The 22,057-nt window shown below is 33.7% G+C and overlaps 1 protein-coding gene across 1 annotated transcript in view; it reads left to right on the forward strand.

Moving 5' to 3' along the window:
* The window catches only part of LOC133323110 (protein spire-like), a gene marked incomplete at both ends in the record, with an annotated part of 70,007 nt that overhangs the window by 33,408 nt on the left and 14,542 nt on the right, over positions 1–22,057 (forward strand). The window lies entirely within an intron of this gene.

Consider the following 22,057-nt stretch of genomic DNA (forward strand, 5'->3'; position numbering starts at 1 on the left):
ATCGAATATAACAAAACATATCCGCACAGAAAACATTCAATATAGGTCCATGTTTGGTCCATGTTTGGTCCATATTAAATATAGGTCCTCATTATAAAGGTTCTACCTCATTTTCGGTATTTTGAAAAAAAATGCTAACGGAATTTCCATAATTTGGAGGCTGAAATTATTGTTTTCCGAAGATTTTCTTTTGGCATAGACCCCGTGTAAAGAAAGACCTGAACTCTCATTATTTCTAAATTATTTTGATACAATTTTGGTCCTACAGAAACGGTAGATTTAAGGTCGAAGTCGATGTAGATTCAATTTTGACCAAAGAAACGACTAGAGATTTCGGCAATGATAGGTTCATATTTAGGGGATACATACAAAATTGTATTTTTTTCCCATTTTCTGGTCGCTCTAGAAGTCACAATTATGACCCGAATATAAATTAATTTACATGGGAATCTACAGAGGATCTAGCCTTTTAGTTTCAGTAGTTTTTATCTAAAATTTACAAAACGTAAAATAGTTCCACAGAAAATTAAAGTTCAGTTTTAGTTGTGCAGGATATAAAAAAATAAAGAACATCCTCGTTCTACAAAAGACTTACAGACCCAATCGGAGATTATAGATGGCATACTTGCATCTTTACAGCGGAATATTTAATTAGCAATAATATATGTTCTCACATATCGTGATCGCATTGCTTTCGTGATCTAAGAGATATAAATACTTTTGGCAGAAACTATTTCTTCCTAACTCTTCCCTCAATAGGGTTACATACCCATACTTCTATTATAGATGGCACACTCCTGCTAAAGCCATTGTGGGGTATATTATTGTATAATAATGGATTTCTGGTAGACCAGAATGTTTTTGGGAGTTCCAACCGAATTGTTAAAGAAAAACAAAAAGCTTCTTCTTTTTCATATACTTACAGGTCCAAATTCCGATTATAGATGGCGTGCTTATATGTTAACAATATTTGTGTGATATTTGGCTCACAATAATATATGTTCTAGCAGATCAGATTTAAAACTTCCGAACATATACTTGTTAAGGGTTTAATTTGATTTTTTATGGTAGAAAACAACGAACCGATAACAGATATTTAACGCTCATACTTTTATAGATTTTGTGTAGAATCTTTTTACGAATAATACTTGTACTAGCGGATAAAAATTTCATTGATGCGTTTCTGATTCATCATATTAATTTTGTGAATAATAATAATACAAAATCTCTGCTTTCAAATATTAAATGAAATGTGTCAGCGCCAAAAAGTATGCTCTTCTTGAACCATCAACTTACAGTGTCAAATACGAAGTACAGATGTCGTTCTCAGTAAGATATAATCATATCCATTATGAGTGAGCTTTCCTTTACCCTAATAATACACACAATTAAAATTTTTACTCTCTATATATCTCCCAAATATCAAACGAAATCTGCTAGCTCCAAAAAGCTATGCACAAAAAATATTAAATTCGAAGTATGAACTTCTTAAGCTATTAACTAACTGTATGAAATTCGAAGTACAGATATCGTTCTCTGTAATTCGATATAATTAATATATCGAAATCATTCGATTCAAGTTTTGTTAAAGTCTACGAACTCAATGTTTATCCTCGAGGTCGATTTAATTCTTTAAATAAACCCTAATGGATTTTTTCGATACATTTTTTTTTAATCCAGAACCGCATCGATAAGTTTCTAACTCATCGTATCCATTTTGTGAACATTTCTTAGCCTCAGTTAAATCTCTGAAATTAACCTATTAAAATCTCTGTCATCTAACTATAATCTACCAGCGCCTAAAAGTATGTACTTGTTATATCACTCACGAATAGTTTTCAATTCGAAGTACATATGTCGTTCCCTGTAGCACAGCATGGCTTACTATCACCGATCATTTTTGAATGAATTAAAAAAAAAACACAGGATCTTCGGAGGTGTAACTCCTTAATTTTTTGGTCTAATGTAGATTTCCTTTTCCATAAACATTCCTTCAAATTTCTTGTACAATATTTTTATATAACCTACATTAAAACAAAAACATTTCCTCACTGCTACCATTTTCGTTTTCTTCTTGATGTCTTTAACGCATCAAGTACTCCAAGTCACCTATATTCCGCTTCGACTTCCTTGCAAAGGAACATAACTTTTTTCCTTAACCATATATGTACGATGTTCGAGTATCCTTCAGATTGAATATTGAAAGTAAAACAATGGACAAAACATCTTTCTTCCTTTCTTTCGAAAGTCATGCAACAGCTCACAACAGATATCGGTTAGAAGGACTTAAGGACTTCTCTCTTTTTCGATATACAAGTGGTTAAGTGTAAGTCTAAAGGATTATGGGTTTTTTTTTTTGCAAGGAGATTGATGGAAGATGAAATGTTATGTGAATGAGTCAGTCAGCCAGCCAGCCACTTCGTAGCACGCGGCTTGTGCATGTGATGCACATACGTTTTCCTTTTTCAAAGCTCCGCACCCCCTCCATAATGAAGGTGGTATGTAGAATGTTTTGTTTCTTGCGTTTACACAATTAAGGTTAAAACTTACACACATACACACAAGCATACATAACTAAAACCGAAGAAAGGAAATAAAAAGGATATTAAAAAAACGAGCGTACTAATATTATGTTAATGAGGGATGGGGAGAGAGATGCCACATGGAGGGGATTTAGGAAGAATAATTGGTCGGAATTTTTTTAATAGTATTTTCAAGGCCTACTATTAGGCGTGGATTTTTTAAATAGTACTTCCAAGGCCTACTATTAGGCGTGGATTTTTTAAATAGTATTTTCAAGGCCTACTATTAGGCGTGGATTTTTTAAATAGTATTTTCAAGGCCTACTATTAGGCGTGGATTTTTTTAAATAGTATTTTCAAGGCCTACTATTAGGCGTGGATTTTTTAAATAGTATTTTCAAGGCCTACTATTAGGCGTGGATTTTGTTAATAGTATTTTCAAGGCCTACTATTAGGCGTGGATTTTTTAAATAGTATTTTCAAGGCCTACTATTAGGCGTGGATTTTTTAAATAGTATTTTCAAGGCCTACTATTAGGCGTGGATTTTTTAAATAGTATTTTCAAGGCCTACTATTAGGCGTGGATTTTTTAAATAGTATTTTCAAGGCCTACTATTAGGCGTGGATTTTTTAAATAGTATTTTCAAGGCCTACTATTAGGCGTGGATTTTTTAAATAGTATTTTCAAGGCCTACTATTAGGCGTGGATTTTTTAAATAGTATTTTCAAGGCCTACTATTAGGCGTGGATTTTTTAAATAGTATTTTCAAGGCCTACTATTAGGCGTGGATTTTTTAAATAGTATTTTCAAGGTCTACTATTAGGCGTGGATTTTTTAAATAGTATTTTCAAGGCCTACTATTAGGCGTGGATTTTTTAAATAGTATTTTCAAGGCCTACTATTAGGCGTGGATTTTTTAAATAGTATTTTCAAGGTCTACTATTAGGCGTGGATTTTTTAAATAGTATTTTCAAGGCCTACTATTAGGCGTGAACTTTTTTTAAATTGTATTTTAAATGTGGATTCTTTAAATAGTATTTTCAGTGTGGATTTTTTAAAAAATATTTTTAATGTGAGGTTTTTTTAAGATGTATTAAAAGCGTAGATTTTTAAGGAATATTTTTTGGGTCAAAAACTCCCAAAAGTGGCATCTCTGTGTGAAGAAAGGAAATAAAAAGGATATTAAAAAAACGAGCGTACTAATATTATGTTAATGAGGGATGGGGAGAGAGATGCCACATGGAGGGGATTTAGGAAGAATAATTGGTCGGAATTTTTTTAATAGTATTTTCAAGGCCTACTATTAGGCGTGGATTTTTTAAATAGTACTTCCAAGGCCTACTATTAGGCGTGGATTTTTTTAAATAGTATTTTCAAGGCCTACTATTAGGCGTGGATTTTTTAAATAGTATTTTCAAGGCCTACTATTAGGCGTGGATTTTTTTAAATAGTATTTTCAAGGCCTACTATTAGGCGTGGATTTTTTAAATAGTATTTTCAAGGCCTACTATTAGGCGTGGATTTTGTTAATAGTATTTTCAAGGCCTACTATTAGGCGTGGATTTTTTAAATAGTATTTTCAAGGCCTACTATTAGGCGTGGATTTTTTAAATAGTATTTTCAAGGCCTACTATTAGGCGTGGATTTTTTAAATAGTATTTTCAAGGCCTACTATTAGGCGTGGATTTTTTAAATAGTATTTTCAAGGCCTACTATTAGGCGTGGATTTTTTAAATAGTATTTTCAAGGCCTACTATTAGGCGTGGATTTTTTAAATAGTATTTTCAAGGCCTACTATTAGGCGTGGATTTTTTAAATAGTATTTTCAAGGCCTACTATTAGGCGTGGATTTTTTAAATAGTATTTTCAAGGCCTACTATTAGGCGTGGATTTTTTAAATAGTATTTTCAAGGTCTACTATTAGGCGTGGATTTTTTAAATAGTATTTTCAAGGCCTACTATTAGGCGTGAACTTTTTTTAAATTGTATTTTAAATGTGGATTCTTTAAATAGTATTTTCAGTGTGGATTTTTTAAAAAATATTTTTAATGTGAGGTTTTTTTAAGATGTATTAAAAGCGTAGATTTTTAAGGAATATTTTTTGGGTCAAAAACTCCCAAAAGTGGCATCTCTGTGTGAAGAAAGGAAATAAAAAGGATATTAAAAAAACGAGCGTACTAATATTATGTTAATGAGGGATGGGGAGAGAGATGCCACATGGAGGGGATTTAGGAAGAATAATTGGTCGGAATTTTTTTAATAGTATTTTCAAGGCCTACTATTAGGCGTGGATTTTTTAAATAGTACTTCCAAGGCCTACTATTAGGCGTGGATTTTTTTAAATAGTATTTTCAAGGCCTACTATTAGGCGTGGATTTTTTAAATAGTATTTTCAAGGCCTACTATTAGGCGTGGATTTTTTTAAATAGTATTTTCAAGGCCTACTATTAGGCGTGGATTTTTTAAATAGTATTTTCAAGGCCTACTATTAGGCGTGGATTTTGTTAATAGTATTTTCAAGGCCTACTATTAGGCGTGGATTTTTTAAATAGTATTTTCAAGGCCTACTATTAGGCGTGGATTTTTTAAATAGTATTTTCAAGGCCTACTATTAGGCGTGGATTTTTTAAATAGTATTTTCAAGGCCTACTATTAGGCGTGGATTTTTTAAATAGTATTTTCAAGGCCTACTATTAGGCGTGGATTTTTTAAATAGTATTTTCAAGGCCTACTATTAGGCGTGGATTTTTTAAATAGTATTTTCAAGGCCTACTATTAGGCGTGGATTTTTTAAATAGTATTTTCAAGGCCTACTATTAGGCGTGGATTTTTTAAATAGTATTTTCAAGGCCTACTATTAGGCGTGGATTTTTTAAATAGTATTTTCAAGGCCTACTATTAGGCGTGGATTTTTTAAATAGTATTTTCAAGGTCTACTATTAGGCGTGGATTTTTTAAATAGTATTTTCAAGGCCTACTATTAGGCGTGAACTTTTTTTAAATTGTATTTTAAATGTGGATTCTTTAAATAGTATTTTCAGTGTGGATTTTTTAAAAAATATTTTTAATGTGAGGTTTTTTTAAGATGTATTAAAAGCGTAGATTTTTAAGGAATATTTTTTGGGTCAAAAACTCCCAAAAGTGGCATCTCTGTGTGAAGAAAGGAAATAAAAAGGATATTAAAAAAACGAGCGTACTAATATTATGTTAATGAGGGATGGGGAGAGAGATGCCACATGGAGGGGATTTAGGAAGAATAATTGGTCGGAATTTTTTTAATAGTATTTTCAAGGCCTACTATTAGGCGTGGATTTTTTAAATAGTACTTCCAAGGCCTACTATTAGGCGTGGATTTTTTTAAATAGTATTTTCAAGGCCTACTATTAGGCGTGGATTTTTTAAATAGTATTTTCAAGGCCTACTATTAGGCGTGGATTTTTTTAAATAGTATTTTCAAGGCCTACTATTAGGCGTGGATTTTTTAAATAGTATTTTCAAGGCCTACTATTAGGCGTGGATTTTGTTAATAGTATTTTCAAGGCCTACTATTAGGCGTGGATTTTTTAAATAGTATTTTCAAGGCCTACTATTAGGCGTGGATTTTTTAAATAGTATTTTCAAGGCCTACTATTAGGCGTGGATTTTTTAAATAGTATTTTCAAGGCCTACTATTAGGCGTGGATTTTTTAAATAGTATTTTCAAGGCCTACTATTAGGCGTGGATTTTTTAAATAGTATTTTCAAGGCCTACTATTAGGCGTGGATTTTTTAAATAGTATTTTCAAGGCCTACTATTAGGCGTGGATTTTTTAAATAGTATTTTCAAGGCCTACTATTAGGCGTGGATTTTTTAAATAGTATTTTCAAGGCCTACTATTAGGCGTGGATTTTTTAAATAGTATTTTCAAGGTCTACTATTAGGCGTGGATTTTTTAAATAGTATTTTCAAGGCCTACTATTAGGCGTGAACTTTTTTTAAATTGTATTTTAAATGTGGATTCTTTAAATAGTATTTTCAGTGTGGATTTTTTAAAAAATATTTTTAATGTGAGGTTTTTTTAAGATGTATTAAAAGCGTAGATTTTTAAGGAATATTTTTTGGGTCAAAAACTCCCAAAAGTGGCATCTCTGTGTGATTGGTGTTCCATTTATGTTGCAAAAAAGCATAACTGTGCTATTTTAGTTACAAAAGCTTAAAGCTGCTAAACAAAGAGAGTACTCTCCCTCACGCTCTCTCACCACATCTCAATACTCATTTTTCCCTTTGCTGACTTTGAGAGGGCAGGCACATGCGCACTTCGTGGAAACGCTGTGGCATAACGAAACGAAGGGTTCAAAATCGTGTTGTGTGTGTGGTAGCCAAGACAACCAAAGTGACTGGTCGTAAAAATCAGTTGTTTCGCGTACGGAGAATTGTAAAGACGTGTAAAGGAAAGAAACGAAAAATTAAAAGAAAATCCAAATAAATGAGGTGAACAAAAGAAGTTGTGGCAAGGTTTTTTTTCTTCTTCTCTAAAAGGGAAAGAATTTTATCCTGGAATGTTGTTCCTTTAGAGGGTGAAAAGAAGAGTGGAAAAGTGTTGAATTTTTTTATTGAAAATTTCCATTTTGAAGTTTGTGTGTTTTCCTACATTGATTGTGGATCGATGATGATAGCAAAGAAAGAAAAAAAAAGTGAATAAAGAAAAATCTGTAACAAATGTCATGTGTCAAATAGGCCGTCGAAATAAAACGGAAGAAAGCTAACGAATGAAAGCTAAGGGAACGGCCTGAAAGTGAAATTGTAAATTCTTAAAAAAAAGAGAGTGGCAAAGAGAGAGAGAGCGAGAATTATTTGTTGTGGTTGTTCTTTTAACTAAACAAAAAAAGCGGCACAAGGATAATAACAAAAAAATCTATCGATGACAAACAAGTCTTTCTGTCTGTCTAGTCGTTCAAGGCAGGCTAGCTGTCTAGCATGACTAATACAACAACAATACAATTAATAATAATAACAAATCCACAACAAAAACATCAACAACACAACATTTGATACAAAACAATATCTAACTTCAAATAACTTCAACTCCAAATGCATCCCCAAGTGTCAAATGCACAAAGAAAACCATCATCAGCAGCAACAACAACCACACCGGGAAAAAATTCCATTTCAACAAAAATGACAACAACCACCGGTTATAAAGTGAACTCCTCGTCCTCCACCTCCACCCCCGGTTCCGCGAACAACAGTGCGTTGAAGTCATCATCGGTAACGTCGTCATTATCAAAAACCACCCCAACAACACGTGCTTCCTCCGATGGCGTGGATGAGGCCAGCGATGCCTCACTGTATTGTTCACAGTCTGAAGCTGAAGAACCACTGCCCACACCCAGAGCAGCACCAAGACCCCGTTCTAGTAATCATAATAATGCCAGTCGGCACCATCATCATCATCAACATGTGCCACCAACACCCAAACCGCGTTCAGGTAAATATCAACACCTTGTAGGATGCACAGGGATTTACAATTTTTACGATTTGTTAAAAGCAGAATTTTTGAGGGTTTCCTGAAATGTATTGTTAAAATAATAATAACTTCAGATCCACTGTTATATACTCTAAAGTGTTATACCATAAAGTGGAAAAAATTGAATATACATGCCGATGTTTTTGGATAACCCTACAAAAGTGTACCGATTAAGGTGTTGGCCGGTTTATCTAACAAAAGTGGTTGGAATTTCGCATTCCGGATTCTACAAGGCAAACCTCTTGGCTTTATATAAAACTTTTAATCTTCTATTAAAAGGATTTCTGATCCTTCGATCTCCGATAATATAACAGGACATCTAATTAATATTTATACCCACCACCATAGAGTGGCGAAAATGGAATATGCAGGTCCTTACTACTACTACTATTAAACGGGGATTTTTTAAAACATACTATCAAGGCCTACTATTAGGCGGGGATTTTTTATACATTATTTTCAAGACCTACTATTATTCAAGGATTTCTTAAAAAATTCTATAAGAAGGCCGTTTGGCCTTCACTTATAACTATAGGCAGACCTATGGGTCTTTTTGATCTTCTATAAAAGAAGCGACTGATCCTTTTGGCCGACACCTTTGACCGCACCATTCAAGGTGTTACGGTCTCTCACATATAATAATACCGGTTTCAGTTTTATTTTCTAATCAAAGTGTCTGTAAATCGATCGGAACTTCTGTGTGGAGGCTATGCCATGGTAAATTAGTTGTCAGGAAAAAAATACCAAACTACAATACAGTCATTGTGGCTAGAACCTACAAAAGGACTGAACGCTTCATAGTGGTATTATACCCAAAAAATCGTCATTACAAATACTTATAAAAAAGTCGGGATCTTCATATGGAAGCTACACCGAAAAATAGTAAATAGTGTGCCAGACTACAAAACCGATTAGACCCGGGTTCGAATCCAAGCGGAAGAGGACAAAATTGTTCCCAAGTGCCTTTCGAACTTAAAAAAAAAAGTAAATGCATCCGAAACCCCAAACACGGTATCAGGATCTACACATGATGACCCAACATAGGAATGACAGGAGATAGCACCGCCCAGAGGAAAATGGCAATACTAAATAACCTAAGATACCAACCACTACATAGATAGCAGCCCTATCACCTACGATTGGCTACAGCAGACCAATAATCTACATAGCGAAGGAGGAAAAATTATTTTAAATTGTCTTCCGATAATTTCTAAGAATAGGAGAAAATGAAGCCCCGTTTGACATTCTATAGACATAATCGGCCACTGAATCAGGATCTAGATATGAGGATAATTCAATACATTAATAGCAGAAAATAGAGCAACCTAGAGGACAATGATACCACCAAAAAAGCAAGGACCCCAACCACATCACAAAATGTAAGGAAGACAGGCTACATCTGAATAATAATTTATATAGAGGAAGAGACAAAATTGTTTCAAATTACCTTTCGAAATTTTTAAAAAAGAAGAAATGCATTGGACCTATCCTGATATTCTAATAATTAACCATGGAATCAGGATTAATACATGAGGATAATACAAAATGGGTATAACAAGAGATAGCACCACCTTGAGGACAGAAAGAAACGGTTACACGAAGTAAGCAAGGACCACAACCACTGCAAAAACCAAGAAAATATTTTTTCTAGGTAACGCTAGATGGCAGCCCCATCACATTTCAAAGACAAGTTACAGCTGAATCAGGATCTACATATGAGGATAATTCAATATAGGAATTGTAGGAGATAGAGCCACCCAGAGAAAAAACACAACACTATAGAAGTACGGACACCAACCTCTTGCAAAACATTCAAGGTGACATTATTTCCAGACAACGATAGATGGCAGCCTGATAACATTTCAAGGACAGACTACAGTAGAGGAATTCTCTACTTAATAGAAGAGGAAAATGTCTTTGAAAATTCCTTTCAAACATTTGTAAGGAGAAATTTATCCGAGAATGTCAGGGACATTCTAATAATCGACCAATGTATCTACACATGAGGTTAACCCAACATAGGGATGAAAGGAGAAGAAAAAGGCAAAGGCAATAGAGGAAAAAGGCAGCCATAAACGAGCAAGGACTCCAACCACGGCATACAATTCAAGAAGGCATTATTTCTAGACAGCGATAGATGTCAATCCCATCAACAAGGGCAGGGCTACAGTAATTATCTACATATCGGAAGAGGAAAAATTCCTTAAAAAAGCTTTTCGACAATGTGTGAAAAGACACATGAAGATATGTCAATATAGGAATGACAAGAGGCCACCCAGAGACAACATTAAACAAACAAAGACTCCAATCACTGCTCAAAATTCAAGGAGATTTTGTTTTTAGTCAACGCTAGATGTCAGCTCCATCCCCTAGGATAAGGCTACAGCAGACATTCTACCTTTCTGGGATTAAAAAAAATAAAATGAGGAAATTCATTTAATACGCCTAGAATTCGAATAGTCAACCGCGGAATCAGGATCTACAGAAGAGGACAACACAAATGACAGCAGTTAGCGCCACCCAGGAGAAAATCGTAGCACTAAATAAGCAAAGATTCCAGCCACTATACAAAATTCAATGATTCATTATTTCTAGGCAACGAAAGATGGCAGTCCCGTCATCGAAGACAAGGCTACAGTGGAGCAATCATCTACTTAGGAAAATTTCGTTAAAAGTGTCTTTCGAAAAATTGGAAAAAATTTATTGCATCCGAAGCTACCGAGATATTCGAATAATCAACTTCGCATCAACGCATTAAAATGACCACGCCAAATAATGAAGTAGTGGTGTTAAATCTTCTTATTATTTATAAATTATAAATATTGGTCCATGTTTTAACATAGCTCCCATTGAAGTGTACAGATTTCCGTATTTTGATGATTTCAGGTATCTCCAAACTTGTCAAATATTTTAGAAATATATGTCGTTATCTTTTTAGTCCACTGTCTTGTGGAGGACTTACATGAATTGCTTTTAATTATATACATTTTTTGTTTGCTATATATATACATATATGTATGTACATAAATAGAACCTATATATACACACAGTTGTTGTATATCCTTGCCATTCTCATCAAGGATACTTTGCATAAGAAATGTTTGTTCGCCACTTGGTCGTTGTTATCCTTTACAGACACAATATTTTTCTCCCTGACCTTATGTTTATGGATGCGTTTTTTTTACTTCGTGAGTGGGTTGCTGGGCTGGACGGCAAGTTAGGGACGTAGGGAATTCTACTCATTATGAAAATTATTATTCCAAAGTTGTCTCCATTTGACCATGATTTTATTATTATTTTTATTTGTTTTATTATGGCGTTTCACTTTTCTTTCTATATAGAAATATAAATGTGTTATGAATATTTATGATACGTTAAGGTAATAATGCGCAGAGGTGAAGAAGCGGCTAGATAATTTGGGTTCTGGAAGGAGTAGCGGGAGAGAGATTGTAAGGATGTGAGAGATTAGGTTTAGGAAAACATGACCTTAACCATCTTACACTATAAATCCTTGGATTATTTCCTTAATCATTGTTTTTTATTCCAGTAAAGTGTATAATGTAACCTTGTCCTAGTTGATGGGGCTGTCATCTATTACTCTCTAGAAACAACACCAGTTTCAATTTCTTACAGTGGTTGATGTCTTTGCTTATTTAGTGTTCCCATTTCCTTCTGGGTGGCACTATTTCCTTCCATTTCTAGTTTAATTTCTGATCACCTGTGAGGCCGAGGTTGGTTATTAGAATGTCCGGAGCTTTTAATGCATTTTATGTTCCTTCCAATATAAGGAAAATATTAAGGTCAGGAAAAAGCATCACCATCCTCATCGATAAATCATTGTGTTATTTCGTTAATCATTGTTTCTTTGTTTCCGCAAAGTAGGTGATTAGTGTCCTGTAACCTTGTCCTAGTTGATGGGGCTTTCACCTATCGTTGCCTAGAAACAACGCCACTTTGAATTTTGTGCAGTGGTTGAGGTCCTTGCTTATTGAATCTTGGCATTTTCTTCTCGGTGGCGCTATTTCATTTCTATTTTAAGTTATGCTCCTCTGTTGATGCCGAGCTTGGTCATTAGAATGTCAGGAAACTTAGGAACCATTTTATCTTCTCTTCACCATAAGGAACATATTAGGGCCAGGAAAAAGCATCTTCATTAATAAATCTTCATCTATGAATGTTTTTTATTCCAGCAAAGTAGGTGATTCGTCTCCTGTAGCCTTGTCCTAGTTGATAGGGCTGTCATCTATCGTTGCCTAGAAACAACGTCTTTTTGAATTTCGTACAGGGGTTAAGGTCCTTGCTTATTTAATACTTTCATTTTCTTCTTGGTGGCGCTATTTCCTCTCATTCCTATTTAAAGTTATGCTCCTCTGGTGATGCCGAGGTTGGTCATTAGAATGTCAGGAAACTTAGGAATCATTTTATCTTCTCTTCACTATAAGGAACATATTAGGGCCAGGAAAAAGCATCTTCGTCTATAAATCATTGTGATATTTCCTAAAGCATTGTTTATTCCAGCAAGGTAGGTGTTTAGTCTCCTGTCCTAAGTATCGGGAATGTCATCTATCGTTGTGTAGAAACAACGCCTCTTTGAATTTTGTACAGTAGTTGAGGTCCTTGCTTATTTAGTGTTGCCATTTTTGTCTGGGTCTGCTGATGTTTCAGGAGACTTTTAATGAATTAAGGAACATATTAGAGCTAGGAAAAAGCTTCGCCATTATCATCGATAGATCATTGTGTTATTTCGTTAATCATTATTTTTTACTCCAGCAAAGTAGATAATTGGTCTGCTGTAGCCTTATTCGAGGTGATGGGGCTGCCATCTATCGTTGCCTAGAAACAACACATTGTTTAAATTGTTCAGTGGTTGAGGTCCGTACTTATTTTGTTCTGCCATTTTACTCTGAGTGGCGCTATTTCCTTCCATTTCTATTTTAAGTCTGTCGATATCGAGTATGATTATTTGAATGTCAGGGGGCTTTTGATGCAGGTCATCTTCTCTTCACTATAAGGTACATATATAAGCCAGGAAATGTGATAAATGGAATTTATATAATGTGAAAATTGTATTCTCTAAACCTGAATAAATTTGAATCTGGAAAGCGTATAGCCCCTATGAAACTAAATTTCAAAAATGTCCTATTCTTCTTTTAAAATCTGGTATTATTCTTCTTCTTGGGACTTTGAATACATTTCCTCTTTTTACACATTTTCGAAAGGCATTTTGAACGAATTTTTTCCCCTGCTATAACCTTGTTTGGCCTGCTATAGTCTTGTCCTAGGGCTGCCATCTAGTATTACCTAGAAACGTATCCTTAAATTCTGTGCAGTGGTTGGGGACCTTCGCTATTTAATGTTACCATTTTCTTCTGGGTGGCTCTAACTCCTTCCATCTTCTGTTGGAATTTTTGCAGTGGTTGAGGTCCTTGCTTATTTAGTATTGATATTTTCTCCTAGATGGAGCTGTGGCCTGTCATTCCTATTTCGAAAATAAACATCGAGGTGATTAGTTCCATTCTTCTACGTTAAAAATTTATGAGAATAAAAATGACAAATACTCATATCGAATAGTAGTACCAGTAGTTGTAGTGGTCATAATTTTCATTCAACCCTAACCTTTAAAACAAAACATGATAGTTTTCATTTCATTTCTTTCCTCTTTATTATAATATACCCCGACCCGTTGACATAAAACAGCACAAATTTATGCTTGAGTAGCATCAGAAGATATGAATGAATGAGCGAACGAATAAATGCAAAATGAAATCAACAGTTTTTCTGCTTCTTCTTCTTCCTATTCTTTGTAAAATTAAATTTCCATAATTTTTTTCTTTCATAGTTGGGTTACGCGTCCATGACGTGGGTGTAGAGCTGAGCTGCATAACCGATTGGTTTTCTATAGGAAAATGAAAGTTTTGTTGGGCGAGGGGAGGGGCTGGTGTTGATATTTACAAATGGAAATTCAATTGTCATTCATTTGAAAAGAAAGAAATAAAATTATAGACTTAAATTGTTACAATCAACTATGCAGAGTGGCAAGGGGGTGGTAAGGTGTGTGGAAGGAAATGATGAAGTTATACTATGTGGGCCACTAGGTATGTAGGTAGCACAAAAGTTTATAGTTCAGCGATTATGGTCGAAGAGTAAAAGTGGAAAATTATAAATATTTGTTATCAATAAAAAATTAAGAGGGTGTATTTACAGTGGGCCCTGTGAAGATCTTCGAATACCTTGTGAAAAATTCGCCTGTCTCTGCAGAAGGATATACATATATATATATATATATATACCATCAATCTGTAGAATGGACATTCAAAATACCTAAAATCGACTGGGGCTTTTATATGGGGATATGATATAAATATTTCTTGGAAACACCATCCGAAGGCGAATGTGCCCAAACTTCTCGAAATACCGACATTCGGGAGGAACCGTTATATGGGACCTAGCCCATAAAGTGGACCAATATTCATAATTTTTGGAAGGAATATCTACTACCAAATGAGAACCCAAAGAAGTTACAGCCTATTCGAATGAATAACGAGCCTAAAATCGTCAAAATATCGAAATTCGGGAGGTACTCTTAAATATTGGCTATCACCAAAATTAAACCAATGTTTATTATTTTTGGTAGGAAAATTTGCTACCCAATTAAAAGTCAAAATACCACATTATATCTAATTCGATTAAAAACCCGTGTCAAAAAATCCCAAAATGCGGAAATACCGAAGGTACCCTGATATGGTATTGTAGAGAGGTATTCTAACCAATCAGAATCCCAAATATACAATTACAGCCATTTTGGTTGAAAATCGTACCCATACTTCCCAAAATATCGAATTTTCGGAGGTACCCATATATGGGAGCTACCCTAAAAAATAAACGAATATTTATAATTTTGGTAGCAAGATTTGCTACCCAATGATAACTCAAAATACCATATTATATCTAATTCGATTCAAAACTGTGTCTAAAATTCCAAAAATTCGGAAATTTCGAAAGTGCCCTGATATGGTAACTACCCCATAACATGAACCAATATTTATAATTTTTTGTACAGAGTTATTCTAACCAATGAGAATCCCAAATATACAATTACAGTCATTTTGGTTGAAAATCGTACCCATACTTCCCAAAATATCGAATTTTCGGAGGTACCGTTATATGGGAGGTACCCTAAGAAGTAAACGAATATTTATAATTTTTGGTAGGAAGATTTGCTACCTAATGAGAACCCGAAATACTAAATTACAGCCCATTCGGTTAAAAAAAAATGTCCCCAAACTCCTCGAAATACCGAAATTCGGGAGGTACCCTTATATGGGAGCTATCCCAAAACTTCAACCAATATTTATAATGTTTTTCTAGGGAGGTATTCTAATCAATGAGAATCCCAAATATAAAATTACATTCAATTTGGTTGAAAAATTAGCTCAAGCTCCCGAAAATGCCGAAATTCGAGAGGTACCCTGATAAAGTAACTACCTTATAAAATGAACCAATATTTATAATTTTTTGTACCGAGTTATTCTAACCAATGAGAATCCCAAATATACAATTACAGGCATTTTTGGTTGTAAAACGTACCCATACTTCCCAAAAAATAGAATTTTCGGAGGTACCGTTATATGGGAGCTACCCCATAAAGTGGACCAATATTGATACTTTTTGGTAAGGAGATTTATTACCCAATGAAAATCCAAAATATCAAATTACAGCCAATTTGGTTGAAAATTAGCTCAAGCTCCCTAAAATACCGAAATTCGGAAGGTTCCCTTATATGTGAGCTACCCCAAACCATGGACCGATATTGATGATTTTTTGTAGGGAGGTGTTCCAACCAATGAGAATCCCAAATATAAAATTACAGTCAATTTTGTTTGAAAATTTCCCCAAACTACTTAAAATGTCGAAATTTCGGAGGTGTCGTTATATGGGAGCTACCCCCAAAATTTGAGTCAATATTCATAATTTTTTGCAGGGAGGTGTTCTAGCCAATGAGGACCCAAAATACTAAATCATAGCCAATTCGGTTGAAAACAAGCCTAAAATCCACAAAATACCGAAATTCCGGAGGTACCCTTTTATGTGAGCTTATCCAAAATCTTGGATCAATATTGATAATTTTTGGTTGGAAGATTTGCTAGCCAATGAGAACCTAAAATATCAAATTTAAGACAATTCGGTTAAAAAACATACCTAAAATCTCCAAAAGATCGGAATTCGGAAGGTAACCTTAAATGGGACCTCCACCAAAACTTGAACCAATATTGCCAATTTTTGGAGGGAAGATTTGTTAGCCAACAAGAACCCAAAATACAAAATTACAGCTATTTAAAATGAAAACACTATCAAATATGCCCGAAATACCGAATAATCGGTAGGACCTATATATGGGAGCTAAGAGGTAGCTTGAACCAATATTTATATTTTTTGGTTGAAAGATTTGCTACCCAATGAGAATCTAAAATATCAAATTTAAGCCAATTCGGTTGAAAAACACACCTGAAATCTCCAAAAGATTGGGATTCGGAAGGTACCCTATGTGGACCCAACTCTTAAACTTGCACCAATATTGATAATTTTTGGTATGAACATTTTCTACCCTATGAGATTCCAAAATATCAAATTACAGGCAATTTTGTTGAAAAACGTCTCCAAAATTGAAAAACATATCTGAAATCTCCAAAAGATTGGGATTCGGAAGGTAACCCTATGTGGACCCAACTCTTAAACTTGCACCAATATTGATAATTTTTGGTATGAACATTTTCTACCATATGAGAATAAAAAATATGAAATTAAAGGCAATTTAATTGAAAAACTTCCCCAACATACCGAATATTGCGAGGTACCATTATATGGGGACTACACCAAAATGCGGACCGATAGATTCCATTTTCAGTATCATACATCCTAAGAGTATTCACAATGTCTGTGAAAAATTTCAAAACTCTAACTTAAATTTTTTATGATATCTCTTTGTCATTTCGTTTGGAACCTCGGATAACCCTTCAATATTAGTTGTAAGCATTTTCTCCTTCAGGCTTCGAAAGAATTATTTAATCTTTGCCCTTGGCTTCATAAATTATTCTCTCTTTGAGGCAGTTTTCTGTCACCTTATATACATATATTTATTTTCAAATTGTTTTTGTTGTTGCTGTTGTTGTTCTCACCAAAACATCAAACACTTGAATACCTAAAGAACCACTTCTAGAATACTTTAACCTCATTTTAATTAAATTGTTCTGCAATTGAGAATTGTTTTACAAAAACAACGACAACAACAACAACTAGAAAAAAACGAACGGCATTTCATGTAGCAGCAGCAACTTCTAAGGTGATGGATGGCAATGTTAGTTGGCCATATTTTGTCAGCAGATATATGACCAGACCCAGTCGGGCCGGGCCATTTTGCTGAATTTTGCCGCCGTCGCCGTTAGCTGCGTTAAAGGAAACAAAATCAAGTTTTCGTTTTTGTTTTTTTTTGGTTCTTCATTGCCTCAAAAGCTAAATAAACATTTGATGTTTCAGACATCATCGGCTTGTTTTTTCCCAGCTGGATGGAACGAACGGTGGAACGAACGAACGAACTTGTTTCATAGCTTATTTACACAACGCAAGAACACAGAGCGTTAGACCTTTTTTATGACGACTTGCAGGTCAAAGAAGAGAACTACCGAATGGGACATGATGATGATTGTGTACACACACACACACACAGTCGACACTCGACTTGCATTAGCCAGAATTTTTAATGGAAAAATTATGACAGCAATGGATCTGAGGTGTAGTAATCCATGCCGCCACCATAAAAGCTGGTATTATAACATAACACACAAGTGTTACACATTTTTTTTCTCGTATAGGGTTTTGTGTATTCCCAAAATAATTCAATTCAGATTATGAGAAAACTATGTCAGGTCTTATTCAAAAGTTTGACTTACTAATACACTCGAGGAAAAAATAAAAAGAATACTTTCAAGGTCTATAAAAGGCGTAGGTTTTTATAGAAAAATTTTTAAGGTCTATAAAATGCGTGGATTTTTTTAAAGAATATTTTTTTCAAGGCCTATAATAAAGAAGATTTTTGGAGGTTTATAAGAGGCGTAGATTTTTTAAAGAAGAATTTTGGAGGTTTATAAGAGGCGTGGATTTTTTAAACAATATTTTCAGAGTGTCTATAAGAGGCGTGGATTTTTTAAACAATATTTTCAGGGTGTCTACAAGAGGGGTGGATTTTTTAAAGAAGATTTTTGGAGGTTTATAAGAGGCGTGGATTTTTTAAAGAAGATTTTTGGAGGTTTGGAGGCCTTGAAAAAATCTTATTTAAACAATCCACGCCTATTATAGGCCTTGAAAAAAGTATTCTTTAAAAAATCCATGCCTATTATAGGCCTTGAAAAAATCTTCTTTAAAAAATCCACGCCTCTTAGATTTTTTAAAGAAGATTTTTGGAGGTTTATAAGAGGCGTGGATTTTTTAAAGAAGATTTTTTTCAATAGGCGTGGATTTTTTAAAGAAAATTTTTTTTAATAGGCGTGGATTTTTTAAAGAAGATTTTTTTCAATAGGCGTGGATTTTTTAAAGAAGATTTTTTTCAATAGGCGTGGATTTTTTAAAGAAGATTTTTTCAATAGGCGTGGATTTTTTAAAGAAGATTTTTTTCAATAGGCGTGGATTTTTTAAAGAAGATTTTTTTCAATAGGCGTGGATTTTTTAAAGAAGATTTTTTTCAATAGGCGTGGATTTTTTAAAGAAGATTTTTTTCAATAGGCGTGGATTTTTTAAAGAAGATTTTTTTCAATAGGCGTGGATTTTTTAAAGAAGATTTTTTTCAATAGGCGTGGATTTTTTAAAGAAGATTTTTTTCAATAGGCGTGGATTTTTTAAAGAAGATTTTTTTCAATAGGCGTGGATTTTTTAAAGAAGATTTTTTTCAATAGGCGTGGATTTTTTAAAGAAGATTTTTTTCAATAGGCGTGGATTTTTTAAAGAAGATTTTTTTCAATAGGCGTGGATTTTTTAAAGAAGATTTTTTTCAATAGGCGTGGATTTTTTAAAGAAGATTTTTTTTCAATAGGCGTGGATTTTTTAAAGAAGATTTTTTTCAATAGGCGTGGATTTTTTAAAGAAGATTTTTTTCAATAGGCGTGGATTTTTTAAAGAAGATTTTTTTCAATAGGCGTGGATTTTTTAAAGAAGATTTTTTTCAATAGGCGTGGATTTTTTAAAGAAGATTTTTTTCAATAGGCGTGGATTTTTTAAAGAAGATTTTTTTCAATAGGCGTGGATTTTTTAAAGAAGATTTTTTTCAATAGGCGTGGATTTTTTAAAGAAGATTTTTTTCAATAGGCGTGGATTTTTTAAAGAAGATTTTTTTCAATAGGCGTGGATTTTTTAAAGAAGATTTTTTTCAATAGGCGTGGATTTTTTAAAGAAGATTTTTTTCAATAGGCGTGGATTTTTTAAAGAAGATTTTTTTCAATAGGCGTGGATTTTTTAAAGAAGATTTTTTTCAATAGGCGTGGATTTTTTAAAGAAGATTTTTTTCAATAGGCGTGGATTTTTTAAAGAAGATTTTTTTCAATAGGCGTGGATTTTTTAAAGAAGATTTTTTTCAATAGGCGTGGATTTTTTAAAGAAGATTTTTTTCAATAGGCGTGGATTTTTTAAAGAAGATTTTTTTCAATAGGCGTGGATTTTTTAAAGAAGATTTTTTTCAATAGGCGTGGATTTTTTAAAGAAGATTTTTTTTTTTTTTTAAAGAATATTTTTTCAAGGGTCTATAAAAGGCGTGGATTTTTTAAAGAAGATTTTTTTCAATAAGAGTGGATTTTTTAAAGAATATTTTTTCAAGAGGCGTGGATTTTTTAAAGAAGATTTTTTTCAATAGGCGTGGATTTTTTAAAGAAGATTTTTTTCAATAGGCGTGGATTTTTTAAAGAAGATTTTTTTCAATAGGCGTGGATTTTTTAAAGAAGATTTTTTTCAATAGGCGTGGATTTTTTAAAGAAGATTTTTTTCAATAGGCGTGGATTTTTTAAAGAAGATTTTTTTCAATAGGCGTGGATTTTTTAAAGAAGATTTTTTTCAATAGGCGTGGATTTTTTAAAGAAGATTTTTTTCAAGGCCTATAATAGGAGTGGATTTTTTAAAGAAGATTTTTTCAATGCCTATAATAGGCATGGATTTTTTAAAGAATACTTTTTTCAAGGCCTATAATAGGCGTGGATTGTTTAAAGAAGATTTTTTTCAAGGCCTATAATAGGAGTGGATTTTTTAAAGAAGATTTTTTCAATGCCTATAATAGGCATGGATTTTTTAAAGAATACTTTTTTCAAGGCCTATAATAGGCGTGGATTGTTTAAATAAGATTTTTTCAAGGCCTATAATAGGCGTGGGTTTTTTAAAGAAGATTTTTTCAAGGCCTTTAATAGGCGTGGGTTTTTTAAAGAAGATTTTTTCAAGGCCTATAATAGGCGTGGATTTTTTAAGCAAGATTTTTTCGAGGTCTATAATAGGCGTGGATTTTTTAAAGAAGATTTTTTCAAGGGCCTGGATTTTTAAGGGTCTACACAAAGCGTGGATTTTTTAAAGAATATGTTTTCAAGGGCTTGGATTTTTTAAAGAATATTTTTAAGGCCTATAATAGGCGTGGATTTTTTAAAGAATATTTTTTCAAGGCCTATAATAGGCGTGGATTTTTTTAAAGAATATTTTTTCAAGGCCTATAATAGGCGTGGATTTTTTAAAGAATATTTTCTAAGGGCCTGTATTTTTAGAGGGTCTACACAAGGCGTGGATTTTTTAAAGAATATTTTCCAAGGGCCTGTATTTTTAGAGGGTCTACACAAGGCGTGGATTTTTTAAAGAATATTTTCCAAGGGCCTGCATTTTTACAGGGTCTACACAAGGCGTGGATTTTTTAAAGAATATTTTCCAAGGGCCTGCATTTTTAGAAGGCCTACACAAGGCGTGGATTTTTTAAAGAATATTTTCCAAGGGCCTGTATTTTTAGAGGGTCTACACAAGGCGTGGATTTTTTAAAGAATATTTTACAAGGGCCGGCATTTTTAGAAAGTCTACACAAGGCGTGGATTTTTTAAAGAATATTTTTCAAGGGCCTGTATTTTTAGAGGGTCTACACAAGGCGTGGATTTTTTAAAGAATATTTTCCAAGGGCCTGTATTTTTAGAGGGTCTACACAAGGCGTGGATTTTTTAAAGAATATTTTCCAAGGGCCTGTATTTTTAGAGGGTCTACACAAGGCGTGGATTTTTTAAAGAATATTTTCCAAGGGCCTGTATTTTTAGAGGGTCTACACAAGGCGTGGATTTTTTAAAGAATATTTTCCAAGGCCCTGTATTTTTAGAGGGTCTACACAAGGCGTGGATTTTTTAAAGAATATTTTCCAAGGGCCTGTATTTTTAGAGGGTCTACACAAGGCGTGGATTTTTTAAAGAATATTTTCCAAGGGCCTGTATTTTTAGAGGGTCTACACAAGGCGTGGATTTTTTAAAGAATATTTTCCAAGGGCCTGTATTTTTAGAGGGTCTACACAAGGCGTGGATTTTTTAAAGAATATTTTCCAAGGGCCTGTATTTTTAGAGGGTCTACACAAGGCGTGGATTTTTTAAAGAATATTTTCCAAAGGCCTGTATTTTTAGAGGGTCTACACAAGGCGTGGATTTTTTAAAGAATATTTTCCAAGGGCCTGTATTTTTAGAGGGTCTACACAAGGCGTGGTTTTTTGTTAAGAATATTTTTTCAAGAGTCTAGACAAGGTCTGGATTTGTTAAGGGTCTACACAAGGCGTTTTAAAGATCACCTAAGGCGTCGATTTTTAAAAAATATGAGTTTTTTTTTTGAGTGTAAAGAAAACAATTCCCCCAATACTTTTTTCCCATCAATCCCTAGCTGTCGCATTTTGCCATCTTCCAGATGCATTGCAGCGATGTCAGCTTGGGTGATATAATACTTTTTATTTGATTTTACAACTTAATCTACATTTTCTTCTTCTTCAT

Source organism: Musca vetustissima, unplaced genomic scaffold (genome assembly GCF_032173495.1).
Source record: "Musca vetustissima isolate MV318-11 ecotype Yass unplaced genomic scaffold, APGP_CSIRO_Mvet_v1 utg94780, whole genome shotgun sequence".
Classification (NCBI taxonomy): Eukaryota; Metazoa; Arthropoda; class Insecta; order Diptera; family Muscidae; genus Musca; species Musca vetustissima.